This window comes from Pipistrellus kuhlii, unplaced genomic scaffold, assembly GCF_014108245.1.
Source record: "Pipistrellus kuhlii isolate mPipKuh1 unplaced genomic scaffold, mPipKuh1.p scaffold_m20_p_7, whole genome shotgun sequence".
In the NCBI taxonomy this organism is placed as follows: Eukaryota; Metazoa; Chordata; class Mammalia; order Chiroptera; family Vespertilionidae; genus Pipistrellus; species Pipistrellus kuhlii.
In genome coordinates, this window is record NW_023425573.1 from 60,400,366 (window position 1) to 60,418,821 (window position 18,456).

Genomic DNA, 18,456 nt, shown 5'->3' on the forward strand with positions numbered 1-18,456 from the left:
CTTGGGTGTATTTTTATGCTAGATTTTACCTGCTGTAATAAAAATAACTTAGATACATTTTATTTTATTTTTTAAAAAATATTTTTTTATTGATTTTGTACAGAGAGGAAGGGAGAGAGATAGAGAGTTAGAAACATCGATGAGAGAGAGTCATCGATCAGCTTCCTCTTGCACACCCCCTACTGGGGATATGCCCACAACCAAGGTACATGCCCTTGACCAGAATCGAACCTGGGACCCTTCAGTCCCCAAGCCGATGCTCTATCCATTGAGCCAAACCGGTCTCGGCAAAAGAATAACTTAGATACATTTTAAAAGATTGCAAAATTGCAAAGCAATAATACTTTACCATATTAATTAATTTTGAATTATAGCTGAACTCATAGAAGTGCATATGACATTCATGGTAATGCCAAATTAATTCTTTATGATCAGTGCTATTGCAATCAATACTAAATGAATTCATAATGATAAGATACTTAAAATAAAGAGTTACCACAAAAACAATAAAAAGACCATCATTATCCAGGCTATAGCACACTAATAAAGTATTAGCCCAATAAGCTGGTGCTATCTATGACAATCAATGGCAGATACTTAATTTATTTCTGCTTGCCCTTGTCTTGCTTTTCCTGGAAGGGCTGTGTAAAAGCATAGCTCTTTGATTCTACTGTAAATTGTATGGAGGAAGAAATACAGTAGTCTTATTATTAAATAATTTTGCTGTAGCATTTACTTTACATCGCACCTCTCTGCCAAAGAACTCAAGGCATATGGTACATACCAATTTACATTCCAAATGGATTTCCTCCTCATGAGAGTCATGTTATCTTTTTAATTCTTTTCTTAACCTCTTCTCTCTCTCCCTCTTTCTTTCTTAGAGGCTGTATCATATCTGTTCTCTACAATACATGAAAGAATATATCAATCATGAAGTAAAGAAGCAATAAATATCTTCTGTGCTTCCTCTCTTCCTTCTGTTATAAAAACTATTTTGAGTATTTTTTGTATGTCAGATATATGGGTTTTAGAAAGACATAAAACAAAACAAAACATAATCCTTATCTTTCAGCTTAGATAGAGTCAGGAAAAAGAGTACTGGGCTTGGTATCAGATTTGGGCCACATCTTAGCTCTTCCATTTTACTTGTTGTTTAATCTTTGGCACTGTGACAGAGACATATTCCCTATCAAATTCCTCTTTCTTGGGAACATGGGAAGCTGTACTTCCCAGCAACCTTGCAAGTAAATAGGATTGGGTCACTAGTTTGGAATAATGAATTACATGTAGAAATTATGTGTCACTTCTGAGCTCTGTCTGGGAAACACTCCTGGGAAATTCTCCAGGTCTCTCTCGCTCAACCCATAAAGTGGCCCTGTGTTGAGGTGGTTGAGCCACAAAATGAAAACAATCTTGACTGCTGAGCCATTGTAAAAAGAAGAGCTTCCACACAGAGGTACCCAACCTATGGGTAATTGGTGTAATGGGGAAGCAAACTGTGTTTCTTTCTTTCTGTATTTCTTATTATTGTAGCATGAGCCTAACTTATCCTAACTAAAACAGGCATCTAACTTCTCAGAGCTTCTGATTCTTCACCACAAAATGGGGACAAAATATTTCTTAGCTACCTAATGAAGTTACTGAGAAAATCAAATAAGATAGCCAATGTACAACATACAAACTCTTTAAGTCAGAATCATGCACCACTGGCTTTCACTATCTTGGATCACAGAATTATAACTCCAACATTTCATGAGGTTCGTTTGGCCCTAATATCTGACTACCACAATACTAGGAGATGTGGTTTAATAAAGATTTTATAAAGAGAAAGTGATATGTTGAAGATGGCTAAAATTCATTCTCTGTAATGAGAGTTGTATGTAAATTACCACTCTGAGGGCTTTGATGTCTCTCTCTCTCTCCTGTTTCTCTTCCCCAGACCCTGATGATACTGTTACTCGTTTCTTGGGCTGGGGCTTTATGGGTGAGTTCCACATTCTCTGTCCCACAGTCTGCACCACGATGTCAAATTATACTTAAGCATTTTTGTTGCTAAGCTTGGATTTTGTTAGTGTACTTATTGAAACTATAGTCTTTATGTCTCAACATTTTATACATCTGTTTTAATGGAAAGTTTTGTTTTCTTCCGATAGTCTCTGCAAATTTAGGTCTGATTGTGTTTAACCTACCTTGAGAGCTGGGTCAAGTTTTCTATAATAGATTTCTTCTCATAGAGAAGATGAGCTCTACACAAACGCAACTTTGAGTCACTCATCTATTAAATCAATATTATTATAGAATTAACCTATGATGGGTGAATTCACACAGTTATATAGCCATTCATTTATTCAGTAGATAGTTATCAGGTAACGACTATATGTCAGGCACTATTCTAGGCACTTGATAGGCAATGGTGAGGACAGTCATTTATATCTCTGATGTCATAAGTTTATATTCATACATTAGGAAACAGATAATAAATATTAAATACTGGATAAGTTTAGATTACAGAAAAAATACAATGAATATTAAAGAGCATGGAATGACTGGCTTTTCTGGAATGGGTAGATAACACCTCTTATATGTAATGACATCTGGTTTGCACCTGAAAGGTGAGGGCAGGACTATTTCATTCATTAGTTACTGTTGGCACGTTGCCTACAGCTAGGAGTTTTTCATAGGTCTGTGAAAGTATTTCAGACCTGGGGAAAATGTTATTGGCATTAATCTATGAAAAAAATAGTGAACATTTTTGAAATAAAAAAATGAAATCAATCATGTTTATATAATGCACAGGATTGTTTATTGTAACCAATAACTGCAACTCAAATGGAGAATGATGCTTCTCAACACACCCTTTTATTTTTCTGGCTCAGGGGTGTGGATATCAACATGCACCACGTTCATATCAACAGAGCACTTGTTTTTTTTTCAACTGCATTTGCCTTTGAGAAGCTGCTTAAGCCAGGTTAAAGGATATTCGTCATTTTCCAATATATTTTGACTGTCCTTATGCACGGATTATTGCTTCAATACCTCCTTATATATTCCTAAACCCAAATACTTCGTAATAGTTTATGTTTTTCCCCTTTATGGGCCAAACAAGAACATCCTGTATCCTAACTAGCATCATGATAGTAGGTTCTTGACTTTTAGACTGAAATCCAATTATGTTTGTTTTGTTTTGTTTTGTTTTATCTCACTTCAACATGGCTAGTTCCCAGATGTAAAGGAGAGGTTCAAAGTCATGGGGATTCATAAGAATTTGGACAACCATTGAATGCAAAAGCCAACCACCCCTTCTTGCCTTATCATGAGGCCAATGGTTCATTCCAGAGCTTAAGCTCAGTGTGGTTGCTCCAAACGCTGTGTCATTCACACTTGTTTTATGATAATGTCCAGTTACCACGTAATGAGAAAAATATCTTAAGATAATTGCTTTATCAGGTATGGCTCAAAACGTTTGTGTATGTCATTTGGAGAAGGAGACAGGGCAGTTTAGTGCTTTGCCTGCCAAGCCACAGAACATCTTTGTTGCTTTCTTTTTCCTTTCAATTGTTATTGAAAATAACTAGTCATAATGCCTTTGTCAGCCCTGCCTGGCCTCAGCTCTGTGTAAATCAGGCTTCCAGACAGGCAGAGTTTAGAGGTCCCATTGTGGGAGTGCTCTAGGTAGAGGCGGGATCATGAATAAAGAACACTCACCCTCTGCTTCGGAGGCAGGGGTGAGAGAGCCTGGGAGAGCCCTTCCCAAACATCTCTTTTCAGCACCACTATTTGGCTAAGAGCTTTAATTTCATTAGAAAAACGGGGGCTGGGTTTCCCCATGCATCTCAGCCTCCTTTTAATGTGTAAATTACATAGGATTTGCCACTCGTTACAATGGTGATATGATTATTGGCCTCAAACAGACCACACCGCACAGGCCCCCAGTGATAGGCCAGCTGAGGAGCAGCATGCGTGGGAAAAATTGGATAGCACATGTTTTGTGATCAGAAGCCCTCCAGGAGATGAATTCACAAATGTGAGGCTCCCGCTTGGTTTGCTTAGAGTGCCTCCCGCAAAGTTGAATTTCTGGGTGAATGTGACATCCTGGTAGGAAACGATGTTGTTATGGGGGTGAGAATTACTCAGGGCCCAGAAGTAGTGGCATAAGGGAAAGTTTGTTGGATTTGGAGGCAGAAACCGCAAGCCTGGTTGTTTGACTGAAGACAAGTCACTCAATTCCTGTGAACCTCAGTTTTCCCATTCACAAAATAGGGTAATAAGGCCTCTTCAACATCTGCAGGTTATTAAGGAAGATTATTTTTTAAACTTTGCTATGAATGATTATGCTAGCAAATGTCACTCACATTGTCTCATTCATTCTTTACTATAAGCCTTAGAGGCAGCTGTGGCTAAGCACACTAAAGAAAGTTAGTGCAGCATCCCGCACCCCTCCCCCATGCCTCCAAATGCTCCGCGGGAATATACAATACTAGTAGTTTCATAGGAAAATGTAGCTTAGAAAGTTCTATGCAATATGTCCATGTCTGTTTTTTACCTGTTCTTAGAAAATGACAGCTCACAGTAACACACAAAAAGCCCTGAGAAGCTCCTTATTAAAACAATGATGTTTACTTGTTCCATTAATCCAGAATTTCGTATGAAATTATCTTTCCTCCTCCCCCATCCCAACAAATATACACACCCCGCTGCCAGGACCTAAGTCTTCCTCTTCTTCAGAGGCCACGTCACCACGGCTGGTTACTGATTTGAGGAGAGAGAAGCAGTAGAAGATTCATGTGTACTTGTAAGGAGATACACTCTGTTTGGAAGAGATTGGCAGAACAAGATATGCTTGAGAGCAAATTCTCTATGAGTTCATAATTACATGATCATGATGGCAGGCCCATCCTGGAAGAACTTTGCTGCCATTTAGACATAGTGTGAGAGGAATCTATTATCCCTATCCCAAAGAATTTATTCTACAGGGATGGGATATGTGATATTGTTTCTACTTTCCCCCATTCATTTATTCACTTCATATATTTTTTATATACCCAAATATAGTCCCCATCTGTGGTCTGTATCATGCCAGAAATTGAGACCTTCAGCCACACAAGGCTATTGTCTCAGCAGATTTATACTGATCCCAACTTAAGCACCACTCTCTTAGCAGCTTCTAACACCCCCATTTTACTCATTCCCACCAGCACAAATTGGCCCGGAGGGTAATATTTTACATTTGTTTGTGCTGCAGAGCACATGCGTTTCTCAGAAATATTCAGAATCTGTTTCTTGGAAAACTAGGTCAGAAAGAAGATTGTGAATGTCTCTGAAAGAATAAGTATACAGGCACATTTGTTGGAGATGGTTTCATTGGAAATTCTGTGTTATGAAATAAATGAGAATGATTTCTTTAATACAGAGAATTGAATGTTCATTGCAATTCTCTAAGAGTGTGATAAGGGTAGGGGGAGTGTTGATGGCATGCAACATCTTCCAAGCTGTTTTTTTAGCCTGAGAGCTTTTTGTCCATGAAGCATTTTTTTGACAGTGGCTATCTCAGAGGGTTCTTTTTAGGAAGTGATTGAGATATGTTGGTGATATTGCCCAGTACAGTGCACATAGTAGAGATTCAACAGACGATGCTAACAGCCTATAGGATCAGACAGGTCCCTGCCTCTCCACCTAACACCCTTCCAGTATGACCCATTTTCTAATCTCTCTGTGGCCTGCATTGGTCCTGGGTCCAGGTTCCCATAGTTTTCCTGCTTTGGGAGTAGCTTGTCTCCCACAGTCACCTGGGTTCTTCTCTTTCTCTTTTCCCTAGGTCCTGCCAGCCAGTGGAATGGGGCCAGACCATTTCCAGTGTTCTGTCTATTTTTTTTTTCTTGAATTCTACTCAGATGTGGCTAGATGCTGAGAATGACTTTCCCCCTTGCTTCCCTGGGTCACTCTTTGATCAGAAATTTCAAATATTCATGTGGCCTTGGGTTTACTCTGCTCAGTGAGCTTACAGTGCCCCAGCCCCTCACTCACCTGTCCTGGCCCATGCTCTCCTTACTATAAAGAGCTCCCAATTTGCCACATGGCCAGGGCTTGGTGAACTTTAATCATCTTAGAAATGTTACAGAACTTTGTCTTATAGTGTATGTGAATAACTTATACCTGCTTTATACTCCTGTCCAATACTTTGAACTCTGCTCCCAAGGTATCAGAATGATTCTGTGTCTGTTATATTCATATAATTGATTCTCTATTATTTAATTTCCTGTTTGTTGAGAAAGAAATGCGACTGATATGCATAAAAATTTTGCCATTACTTTATTTTATGCATACTAAGTGCATATAAGTAAGTTTGTCTATTTCTACCAACTTTCTGCATTAGGAAGACTAAATCTCATAAGATTCACTCTTTTGAGAAACTCATATCTAAAATCATGATTCCTTCAATAACACTTGGGCTGTAGTCATTTTAGGAAAAGCTCTGGAAGCCAGTAGAAAAGGGCTTTTGAGAAAGACTAGAGAAATAGACCTCTCTGCCTCCAATGCTTCTAGCAATGAGCCCAGAGGAAATTTAATTGCAGAGCCATTTATATCACACCTGGAACTCCTCAGTTGGATGCTGGAGATTTGATTACTCTGGTTTGTCTGTAGGCTCATCCACAGAGTGGGGTTTCTTAGAGGTCTATTGCACATTCATTGGCCTGACCTTGCTCGTGCACAGACACAGGGGACCTGTGGGAGCTCTGAACCTGACTGGGTAGAGATGGCCTCACTCCCCACCAGAAATGTCAAGACAAATACCTGGATATTGACTTGTTATACCGAGGCCAGTTCAAGAGCAAGAATCCTAATGAGCCACTGAGGAATTAAACCTCTAGAGATTTGCTAAGCACAGTCAGTAAGTAGAAAGAGCATCAAGGAAAGTAACCTGCAAAATCCTAAATAGCTCAAGTTCCAAAATCTGAAGAAATGGGGTGTGTGAATAAAAAGAAGTATGGTTGGAAATTTGAGAACTGTGGTTAGAAGCCATGGCACCAAGTACAGCTGAAGGACCTGCCCAGAGAATACTAAGCTCTGACCTTGGTCTTAACTTCTATAACATCACACTATAGGCAACAACAAACAACTGAATTTTTCCCATTTGCATTCTGAACATTGCAGTGGTCATCAATTGCCAAGTAAAGGCTGTGTTCTGATGCCACTTTATGAATTCTTCATCAAAAACTTTGAAGGAAGTTATATTATATTTTATTATCTTTCCTGAGATCAATGAGTTTAACTTTCAGTCTTACTACATTCTGAATTGCTGCAGATGGTGTAGGTGGCAAATATTGCACTTTTGGTAAGAAACATCATGGATATAAATGCCCTTGTCTCTTTTCCTCAGATCAACGGAGAGCTTCGAGGACAGGATAAATACGCCTCTGCTGGGAATATTGCCTGGGTGATGGACTAGACGTCTGTCTTGGATCCCTTCCACCATTCTGTGTTATTTTGTTGCTGTTTTAATTAATTTATTTTTAGAGAGGAGGAAGGGAGCTGGAGAGAGAGAAACATAGATGTGAGGATGTGAGATTGACACATCATAGGCTGCCTCCTGTACACCCTTTACCAGGGATCAAGCCCACATACACACATACACATGTGCCCTGACTGGGAATCAAACTGGAAACCACTTGGTGCCTGGGGCGATGACCAACCAACTGAGCCACATGAGCCAGGGTCCTGATAACCCTCTTGATTCAGAGCTCCTCACTGTTGCCAACAGAATTAGTTCTGGTGGAATATGTCTATGACGCAAACCTTTCTGCCTATGGGCATAGTGCCTGAAGACTTTTGGTTGAGATAGTTAAGAAGTAATTAAGTTAAACTTTCTTTTCTATGAAAATCTGCTCCTTCTGAAATACTTTCTGCTCTGCACACTTCACTTGAAGGTATAGTACTCTAGTAAATGATAGATAGATGCGAACGAATTTTAGGGAGGGGGGCACCCTTGGAGAGCAACAAGCATCTTTGTGATTTATGGCCTTAAGGGCATGGCATGGAGCCCAGTGGCATTACCCACTCACCTGCCAGGTGATGGCTATTGGGAGCATTGTGGCTACAACTTGAAGCCAATGATGTCAGTCCATCCGTGCACATACAATGGAGCATTATACCACTAGGATGTGAAAGTCTCAGTCCTTTGCATTTACAATCCTAATGAACAAAGAGACAGCAGTACCCTTTGTTTTTATGTGTACATGTATTATTTATGTTTGTTTTTATTTAATTTTTTAAGCAAGCCATACTCTCTTTAAAAAATATTTTAAAAAGCAGAAATGTGTGAACACTAAAACCAAATCTTTAATCCCCCCAACTCAGTAATAATCACTGTTGACAGTATGGCATTTGCTGAGCACTTGAAAGATCAACATATGAACCCATCCTATATATATTACCCTTAAAAACAGAGTAGATTATAATGGGAAATTTAAATGCCCACTTCACAGCAGTAGTGATTCTTTAAATTTTCACTGGATTGATGAGTGATTTTTTCCCCCCTGAAGTACAAGCTGAACAAATTTCATGAGATCCCTTGCGTTACTTCCGGGGTAGGGAAATGATGAGCCCATTCCTCAGGCCAAGAACCATCATTGAATTACTGTTCTAGGATTGCTGCTATCTTTCCACTTCAATTATCAGCACTAGCAGCTGGTTTCTATCCAAACCCACCACCCTTTCTTTTCTTTTCAAGAATTTTTAAAAAAGAAATGGTGCTTTCTTTTAAATAATTTAAATCACTTTGCAAAGTATTACTGGATTTGCAACAATAAAATAGCTTTGTGAAGTGGCTGCTGGTTGGTTGCCCAATTACATTTGTACTCTATGTGAATTGATCCCTCTACCCTAGTGCTGTACACTTAATATTTCAAATACATACATCAGCAATGCAACTCATTTATATGTTTCATGGACTTTGAGTCACTCATGATTAGAAAAATTGCATATGCATATGTCAGAATTTTATAATTTTTTCTCTCAAGATCTTTTCTCTTTAATTGTGTGTGTGAGGTGGGTATTTGTGTGTTGTTATTCCTGCATGTGTGGTATATGCATAGTTCCTGCATAATAGTGCTTTTTTTTAACTTAAAAATTCATAATGGAGCATTCTCCAAGTTTGTTATTAGAATCAATTATTTATTTATTTGTTTATTGTAAACAAACACCAAAAATACATACATCATAAGATCAGGGAACTTTTTGTGTTGTTCCTTGTAAAGTTCCCAGCATCTAGAATAAGTCCTAGCATATCATATATGTGCTTGATAAACATTAGCTTATTGAATACATCAATGACTAAAATACTTACTGGATATACAACTTTTAATGACTGTATAATATTTTCTGATAAAGGTATAATCAAACTTAGTTAGCTTTCTCTTTGTTGTTGACATTAAGGTTGCATAATATTTTTATTATTAGAACTAATGCTGTGAGGAACAAAAATATTAGTTACTAATTTTTGATTTTTCTTAGAGGATAAATTCTAGAATCTATGAAGTCAAAGCAGAAGAATTATGTATAATTTTTATAGCTTACTATATTATGCCTATTTTCCCCTTTAGACCATTAGGATAAACTTTACACTCTCACAGGCAATGAATGAATATGTACATCCTACCACATCCTTCCTTCATGGAATGACTTTCAACTTTTTCACTCATGGAATTCGGAGGCATTCCATTTCTATCATGGATGTTACATTAGTCAAAATATCTCTAGTTACTGTCACAAAACTCCAAAATCTTAGCATAATAGCAGTTTTATTTTTGTGTTCATGGCTCAGTCTACATGTAGCTTGAGTGACTCTTCTGGGCAGCTGTCCTTCAAGCAGGTTCTTGAGACTTAGGGATTTGAACTCCTGTCAATCACCATCTCCAAGTAATTCATTTCCAGAGGAGTGTGTGTGTGTGTGTGTGTGTGTGTGAGAGAGAGAGAGAAAGAGAGGGGAGGGGGGATTCTAGTTTTATGGCCTGGCTAGAAGTTGAGTATACAGTTCTAATTGCATTTCATTGGCCAGAACTCAGTCATGTGGTCCTGAGTACCTGTCAATAAATGCATTGTATTTTTAAAAAAATGTTTTTATTAATTTTTTAGGGAGAGAGAGGAAGAGAGAATAAGAACTAGAAACATCAATGAGAGGGAAACATCAATTGACTGCCTCCTGCACACCCCCTACTGGGGATGAACCCATAACCTGGGCATGTGCTCTGAATGGGAATCAAACCAGGGTCTTCTTGGTCCAAGGGACAACACTCAATCAATTGAGCTACACTGGTCATGCAATGCATTGTATCTTGAAACAGATTCTAAAAACACCTTTTCTTAATTTTTAGATAGTTGAAGAATATAGGGAGCCTGTTCATAAATCTAATGCTCCCAATTCTGATCAAATGATCTACACACTCCATTTCCTATGACAGTGGCCAGCATTTTGCCAGTAGTATTCACATAGTAAAGACAAATAAATAGAACAAGCACCACTCTTGTCAGGAATGTGGTTGCTTGTCCTGCAATTGAGGAGAGATGCTATTTAATTTACCCACCTTTAGAATTCGCTTTTGGAGTCCTGGAACAATGCCAACTTGGATAATTGCATTCTGCTGATCTAAAATTCCCCTGAAGCTTCCTTTGGATGAGCTAGCCTTCATTTCCCCCTCTGCACATCATAGCGTAGTGTTCCTGGCACCCAGTGATCACTCCATTCCACAAAGAAGCTGGCTACATTTTACTACCAGGAAAGCGATCCCTGGGTGAACACGCAGAGTCTACAGATTTCTTTGGTTCCTTAAGCATCGGAAACATACATGTAATAGGTTAGTAAATTGGCGATTTGAAACTCTAGGTGATGGAAGAAATTAGTCATCTCTCATGTTACAAATTTAACTCTAGAAATTTAATAAATCATCTTCCAAGAATATGTAATATCATTTTGACCCAACAAATGATACAGGCCATTTTGTGTTGTTGAATATGAGATAGATCTTGAATAATATCCATGGGATTCTACTACAGTATTCCCATAGCAATATGTTTACCTCTATCAAAATAATAAACTCATAGATTTCAATGAATAGAATTAACCTTTAGCAAGTACTCTTTTTCCTCCCAGGAATATTCATTTTACTAAGTAGTTTACACCATCCCCAATTAAGTGCTTCTGTGTGCTAAAATAGTAAGGACAATATTAATTTTCATCCAGAAATAAAATATTGCTTGGTGGTGGGCGATTCTGTTAAAAACTGAAGGTCAATTTGCAATTAAAGGGCCTTTTAACAAAGTATCAGAATAATGCACTGCTCATCGGGGTGATGAAAACAGGAAAAATATGGCTGCTGAGTAACTATTAAGGTTGAGCTTTAAACTTGTAGAGCTCTTTTATTTTTATCTAAAATTTTTTTTTTTAAATCCAGGCTTATTTCTGATTTACAAATTTCAAAGCTCCATAAGCCAAAGAAGGAAGGTTTTCCTAACAGTAGGTTATCCTATTAAAATTCATCATGATTCTCCTTTCTTTCAAAGGAGTAAACAAGAATCAATTTTCTTCAGTAAAAGAAGTTGGCTGAGATGCAAGTTGATCTAAGACAGACTTGATGAATTCTTAGGAAAGGTTTACAAAATACTGCAGAATCTACAATTTACAAGGAATTCTCTCCTTCTTCTTTTCCTTGGGCAGGGGAAGAGGGTGAGAGGAAATCTGTATTAGGGAAGGAAAGGAAAGCCCCATAGTGCACACAAAAGGTTTTATAGTTCTTAATTCTGCTAAGCCACCGCTACATGGAAGATGCACAGCACTGTAATTATCTGGCCCGAGAGATGTAATTGTATCTATCAAACTAAATAGAACACTGTCAGATGACAGTCGAGATTGGATTGTCTTGGAGGGTCAGGCAGAAACCCAGAGTGACCTCACTCCTCCCTTCTCACCATGCCTGTTTCTGAGTCTTTGATGAGGACCCATTTTGCTAAGCATGTGAAAGCATATACAGTAACAGTGCCTTTTTGCTTGATGCCAACAGCCTCCCGAGAGACCCCACTTGGTTTACTTGGGCCCCGGGGATTAGCCAGCCCAGGCCTCCCTCGTATTTGAAATGTATGATACTGATACAGTGCTTAGGAAGAATCTGTCCTCTGCAACGAACAGATCGTGCCTGGCTCCATAAAGTCTACATTGCATGGAGAGATGTAGAGATTTTATAGGCTGGGTGGAGAGGGGCCAAGTCAGGCTTTTGCTCTGGAAAGCGAAGTATTAAGTGATGAATTAAAGAGTTTGTTTCCTGGCCTGGTCCTTCATACTCAGGACATTTCCTCGGGCTGAGAACATAGACTTGAATGGCTGCGTAGTCTTCCACTTGCGGTAGCGGGAGATCATTGTCATGTCATAGGTGCTAGTGGGGCTATCAGCTGAACGTTTCTCTGCCCTGCTGGCTTTAAAAGAAACAGGCCCCCTCCCCCTTGCTCATGTATAAGCAATTGGAATCTATTTTCATGGAGTTCCTCCAATCAGGATCATGTCCAAACCAGTTTGGATTTTTTGAGCCTTGCAGACTATATTTACTGTGTTTAGTGGAAAGCTTGGATCCCCCGCCCCCCCCCCGCCCCCCCGCCCCACGGCTAAAAAGTGAACCATGATGGTTGAGGCATTCCAGCAGTCCTGCCACATTTATAGAAGGAGACGAGGTACACAGGAGAGATGGGGTTGTTCAGTGAGTGACCTCCTCTCCCCATCCTGGCATGCATCTGCTGTCCTTTGGCAACTTGTTGCCCCTGAGTCATGCCATACCCGTTTTTTTGTTTGTTGTCCGCACTTCGGATGGGAACAAAGCTCAGAGGGAGGCAGGTTTGTCTTGCACTCTTTAGCATAAACAGGCAGGGCACTTCTGCATGTGCTGTGTGTTAAGCTTAAGCAGGTCAACGCCCCTCTGCCTGGGCTTTTGGAAAAGAGTCCCGCATTGTCACATGGAAAGGGACATTTCAGTGCTGACTTTTATTTCCATGAGATTAAAAGTGAAACATGTAACCACAAAGCTGGTTTATGTCATCCCCCTGTCGGAGCCAGCAGTCATGCCAAAAATTAGATATTTGATAGGTTTGAGAGAGAAACAGATGCAGAAGGATGCCATTCCCACAATTTAGACTCCTTCTTATCTTTAAGCTAGAAAGAACATTCCAGAGGAAGAAAATCTATTTTATTGGCTTTAAAAAAAAATAGCAAAAGAAAATGTAGGAATAAAAAAAAATGCTAATTTAAAACTGATGTCATTCTTGGGGACTTCTATAAACTGCAAATTGGTATTTCTAACTAAAAAAAAAAAAGTCATTCAAGACATGCTTACTTGATATTTTCATTTATGCTGCATTTTTTTTTACCCCAATTAGGGTGTTATAATGGAGAGAAAATATCTACGAGATATATTCATGTAGAGCAGTGTGTGAATATAGGCAAGAAAAAAAAAAAAATGGAAAGCCATAAACCTCCCAAAAGCTAAAACAGCCAAAAAGTATTCTCTCAGCTTTTTTTAGGGAAAGCATTTTGTGTCCCATTCTTTTTATTTAATTCTGCCAGCTGTCTGCTAAACAAATCTAGCCAGGTGGGGCTTACAACCCATGACTAAAAAACCTACCAGTGCAGCTGTCCAGCTTGCCCGGAGGAAGAATTCAGACAAATGGCAGGGACGAAAAGATTGTTTTGTTTGCAAGACAGTAGCTACTGTACCTTCCTAGGGTTCAGCTTTTTTTATTTTTTTTTTTAACTGTTTGTTTAAAGTTCATCCACAACTTCTTAAGGTTTTATGATGAAATAGAAAAAAAACTACCCCTTAAAATGTTAATATTTACGTTATAATTAGTTTAAATCTACTATAATTTCCCCTTAAATAAATGCTCCATCTTCCATTGCAATCTGGCACACGAAGTTGTTATTTATTTATTTATTTATTTATTTATTGTTACTGATTGTTAAATCACGCCCCCCCCCCTCCATTTTTTCCCTTTCTCTTAGGGGGGAACAGGTTTTTAGTGAACTGTGACTGAACTTTATTTCCAGATATCTCGTAATTACATATGGAGCCACTTAAAGGTGAAGGCTGGCTTGGCTTCTCTGTGAGCGAGCAGAGGAACAAACAGGCCTCTTTGCACTGCATCACCAGTCGACCTCGACTGTGAATTTCTAGTCAGCAAATGGGCACTTCCGTTGGTGCATTTGAGCAGAGGGAGGCAGGAGCCGCGCTAGCAACAAGCACGTTGCCATCTGATCCACTGATGACAGATCAGCGCCGAAACCTCTCCGTTCCTTCCCCACTTATTTCACATTCATCAGCTCAGTGACTCTCAACTTTTTCATCAAAGCTGTCTAACGTTCTTATAATGAAAAGGGCTGGTGGAGTGATCACTGGTCTCAGTCTCTGGGCCCAGCACCTGTTGGAGAGGTGTGACTGTTCACAGGAAAGTCTTTGGTATGTCGCTCTGTGGCTGATGTCCTCCAAAGAAGCTAGGAACTCAGAAATCTGACATGCGAGGAAAATGCTGCATCCTTGAGCCAGCTGTCTTTTGTGTAGTTTGAAAGAGAATCGAGACTGCATGGGGCAGAGAATGCTCTTAGCAAGGGCACAGGTCATTTCTTAAACTGGTGAGCTTTTTTGGCTAACCCTCAGAGCAGATTTGGCAAGGAGCTAGGACAGTGGTCGGCAAACTGATTAGTCAACAGAGCCAAATATCAACAGTACAACGACTGAAATTTCTTTTGAGAGCCAAATTTTTTTTTAATATTTTTTTTATTGATTTTTTACAGAGAGGAAGGGAGAGAGATAGCTAGAAACGTCGATGAGAGAGAAACATCGACCAGCTGCCTCTTGCACACCCCCAACTGCCTCTTGCACACCCCCTACCAGGAATGTGCCCGCAACCAATGTACATGCCCTTGACTGGAATCGAACCCGGGACCTTTCAGTCCGCAGACCGACGCTCTACCATTGAGCCAAAGCGGCTTCAGAGAGAGCCAATTTTTTAAACTTAAACTTCTTCTAATGCCACTTCTTCAAAGTAGACTTGCCCAGGCCGTAGTATTTTGTGGAAGAGCCACACTCAGGGGGCCAAAGAGCCTTATGTGGCTCAAGAACCACAGTTGGCTGACCACGGAGCTAAGACTACGCGACTTTCACGTTCAGGTGCCTTATGCTGCCAATTAGAGGAACACAAGGAAACAACTATTATATGATGCAGTGCAGAGGCCTGAGGTCTGAGTTGTGCAGATCGCAGTGGTATCCAGAAGAATCAGGTGAAGCCAGCTTACCCTTCACGTTGCTTTATGTCGCCTTTATTTCATTTTGCTTCATAACAAGACATGCACTCATGGCCTGAATGCTTACAGACCCAAAGAAAGAGAAACAACTTTTTCATGAGGAAATTGAAGTGGTGATGCAGAACTAACCCTCATGGTTTGCTGATATTTAATGAAGAAGAAGTGATGGGGAATTTTTGGCAGAACTGGTACAGAGGCATAACAATAGCACACCACAAAAGAAAGTGACATTACTTAGCCCTCGGAGGATTCACACAGGCCTTTAAATGTTAGGTATAAATACATTGCCTAGAGGTGATGATCAAACAAGGATACAGTAAGTAAGTCCTCCCTTTCCCCCTCCTTGCCACCCCTGAAGCTGGTCAGATGCCCCTCATGAAAGCATCCACCTTTGTCCCAAACTCATGCTTCCTTTTAGCAGTGGGGCTTAACTATTGGACAGTATAAGCAGCCAACATATTGCAACTCAAGTAACTTTGTGGTTAAGCAGGAATAAACATACAAAAAAAATTCACGAATATTATAAATACAGCATCATTTGCTCTTAGTGCATTAACTGAGAAAAGAATGAATGTCACTTAAGGAGGAATATCCCAAATACTGTACTGTAAGAAGTGATGCTTTGTAGAAAAAAGTTCATAACATATTTTTCTTTTTCCTTTCTTCCATATTGTATGCATGTGCATATGAATCTGTTCATATTTAAATTCTTTTTAAGTGTATCTTTAAATGTGGGCCAGGATTGCTCTATAATAGTGCAGACAAGCAAATCCATAATACACACATTTTCTATAGATTCTTTATTTTGAGATTGATGAATGGAGATTCAAAAGAATAAATAATTTATACTTGTAGAAGTAGAAACACATATAGAAGTTAGGCCAAGATCTTAGAAATCTTAATTTCCAACTTGTGGTCACTATTATTATGGAGATGGAACACTTTTCTCCAATCTTGTCTCCATGGACAAAAACATCTACAGTGGAACCAGAGGTCTTCAGTACAATAAATAGGATGATTTCCTCTTGCAGACATTCGAATATGATATATCCTTTGGTAAATAGTTTCACAAAACAAATGCTCAAATAATATAGTTAGTTTAAGACATGGCTGCTCCGTTTGTTATTTTACTTCTCCAGGTGAAAGAGAGATATCTTCTTTTGTTGTATGACTTCTGCAATATCTTAAGCTGTTCTCCCAAGGCCTGTATCCTAACCTCCACGGAAATGGCTTCCCTTTTTTGAGTTCTGCCTCATTATCTCAGCATTTTGCTGACTTCTAATCCCTAGGATGGTGAATTGAATCTGAATATTTAAACTTCAAACTAGTTATCCACGGGAGATGGAGGGGTGGGGATCTGCATTGACTCTTTACCACATTTAAAAATAAATTTCTCATAAAAATTGTGGCATGTTCTTAAATTTATTCAACCTAAAGATATACCAAATGGGCCCCATTAATATCATATCAAATATAAATGCACAGATTCCATGATCAGTCCCAGAGGAGCTCACTACAGAAGGACATCCCAAGTACTCCATCCTCTGGTTTACTTGGGCATCTTTTGGTGGTAGCCCCGCCTATGCACAGTGTGCTTCTGTATCATCACACAGAGAGAGTGTGAGGCTCATTTCACAGTGCGAGTGTTCCCAATGCATCACAATTACAGGAACACCTGAGCTTTCTGTCAATCCACTTGGAAAGCCCTGTGTGTTGGGGTAATGACACTGACAGTTCCTCCCATGTTTTAGCTTCTCTCTAGACTCTCTCCTTCCTGCCTCTCTTCTTCCCTCCTCTCCTTGTTCAGCGTTTGCTTCTTTCCCATTCCAGGCCTTTATTCTCTCTTCTTCCCCCCCACCTCCTTTCATTTATCTTCCCTTAGATTCCCGTTCCCTTTGCCGAATTTTAAAAATTGGGCTTTAAGCCAAGGTTTTCCTTAGTGTCCATGTATATCCTAAACTTGAAAAAGTTTTTTTTTTTTTCATTTATCCGTGAAAATGTGGGAAAGAAAGCTCCAATAATGCTGCCTATCAAAGAGCAGCCACATTATCCTATAGAAATCATGCTAATGGTTTTATTTTCTTTTGAACATGTTTCCTGTCTCAGAATAATTAAAATAATTTAAAGAAATTGCTACGAAGACACACAATCCTGCTATTTGGGGTTTGAACCTCTAGCCTAATGTACAGATCTGACTTTGCCCAGCAGTTGCTTATGGAGTCAGAGTGGAGACAGACCTTCCCAGAGATCTCCTGTTGTACTGTTTACAAGGCAGCCTGCACTTCTGGTTTACAGTCCGCTCAGATCCGGTTACAGTCACACTCAGTTCTTTCTTTGGGGATAATGGAATTTAATGAGAAGGAAAGTGTGCTTTCAGTTTGCATTTCCAGAAGGATTTATGGTGAAACTTACAGTATGTAAAAACCACACATTCACCCCCAAATAAGCAAAAGACCCATTCACAGGAACAACACAACGACCCCATCTGAATCACAAAGGAAGAAAGTCTTCAAAGGGTTTGCGGAGGGTTTCAAACATTACAAAATATGTTTCTGAAGCCCACAAGTTCCTACCTTTTGTGGAGGTCCACCTTAAGGTCAGTATCAACTCTGGTGCGCTGATCACTTGCGAATCCCCACGGTGCAACCACGAAAAGGGGCTACATCCGGAGACATCTGTGGACCAGAGGAGCTGGCAGGGACCGCAAGGCTTTCCATTGAAGTGACTGCTCCCAGCCTGGCTGCAGGAACAGCCGACCTGAGGTAACTACTTCCACATATCAGCACCTTGTCAGCGGTGGTCTGAGAGACACACGCTGTAGGCAGAGGAAAGTACCTGCTTTAGGGAGAGCGAGCCACCTACCCTGCCCCCCTCGGTCGTCAAGTCTCTCATATGGAAGAGAGAAAGGAAGCCAAGTAGGAGAAAACGATAGTAATAAAGCAAATTAAGTGCTTAAATTATGACGCTGGTTGGCTTTGGTTATTGGCATTTAACGACATAATGAATTTCTAAAAATTCAGAGCACATGTGGTTATCTAACTTTGAAAGAATGCCGTCTATCTGGGCCGATGGTTCTAAGTGCGCTGTTGCGGCACGCACAGTGTGATTCTTTGGGAAGTGCT

The 18,456-nt window shown here is 39.7% G+C and overlaps 1 long non-coding RNA gene across 1 annotated transcript; it reads right to left on the reverse strand.

The window, feature by feature from the left end:
• Positions 1-4,621: 4,621 nt before the first annotated feature.
• On the reverse strand, positions 4,622-18,247 carry LOC123651647. Its single transcript, XR_006740494.1, has 3 exons — positions 17,908-18,247; positions 10,581-10,821; positions 4,622-4,807 (listed from the first exon to the last, which is right to left on the reverse strand). It is a non-coding gene; the product is annotated as an uncharacterized LOC123651647 (long non-coding RNA).
• Positions 18,248-18,456: the final 209 nt, after the last annotated feature.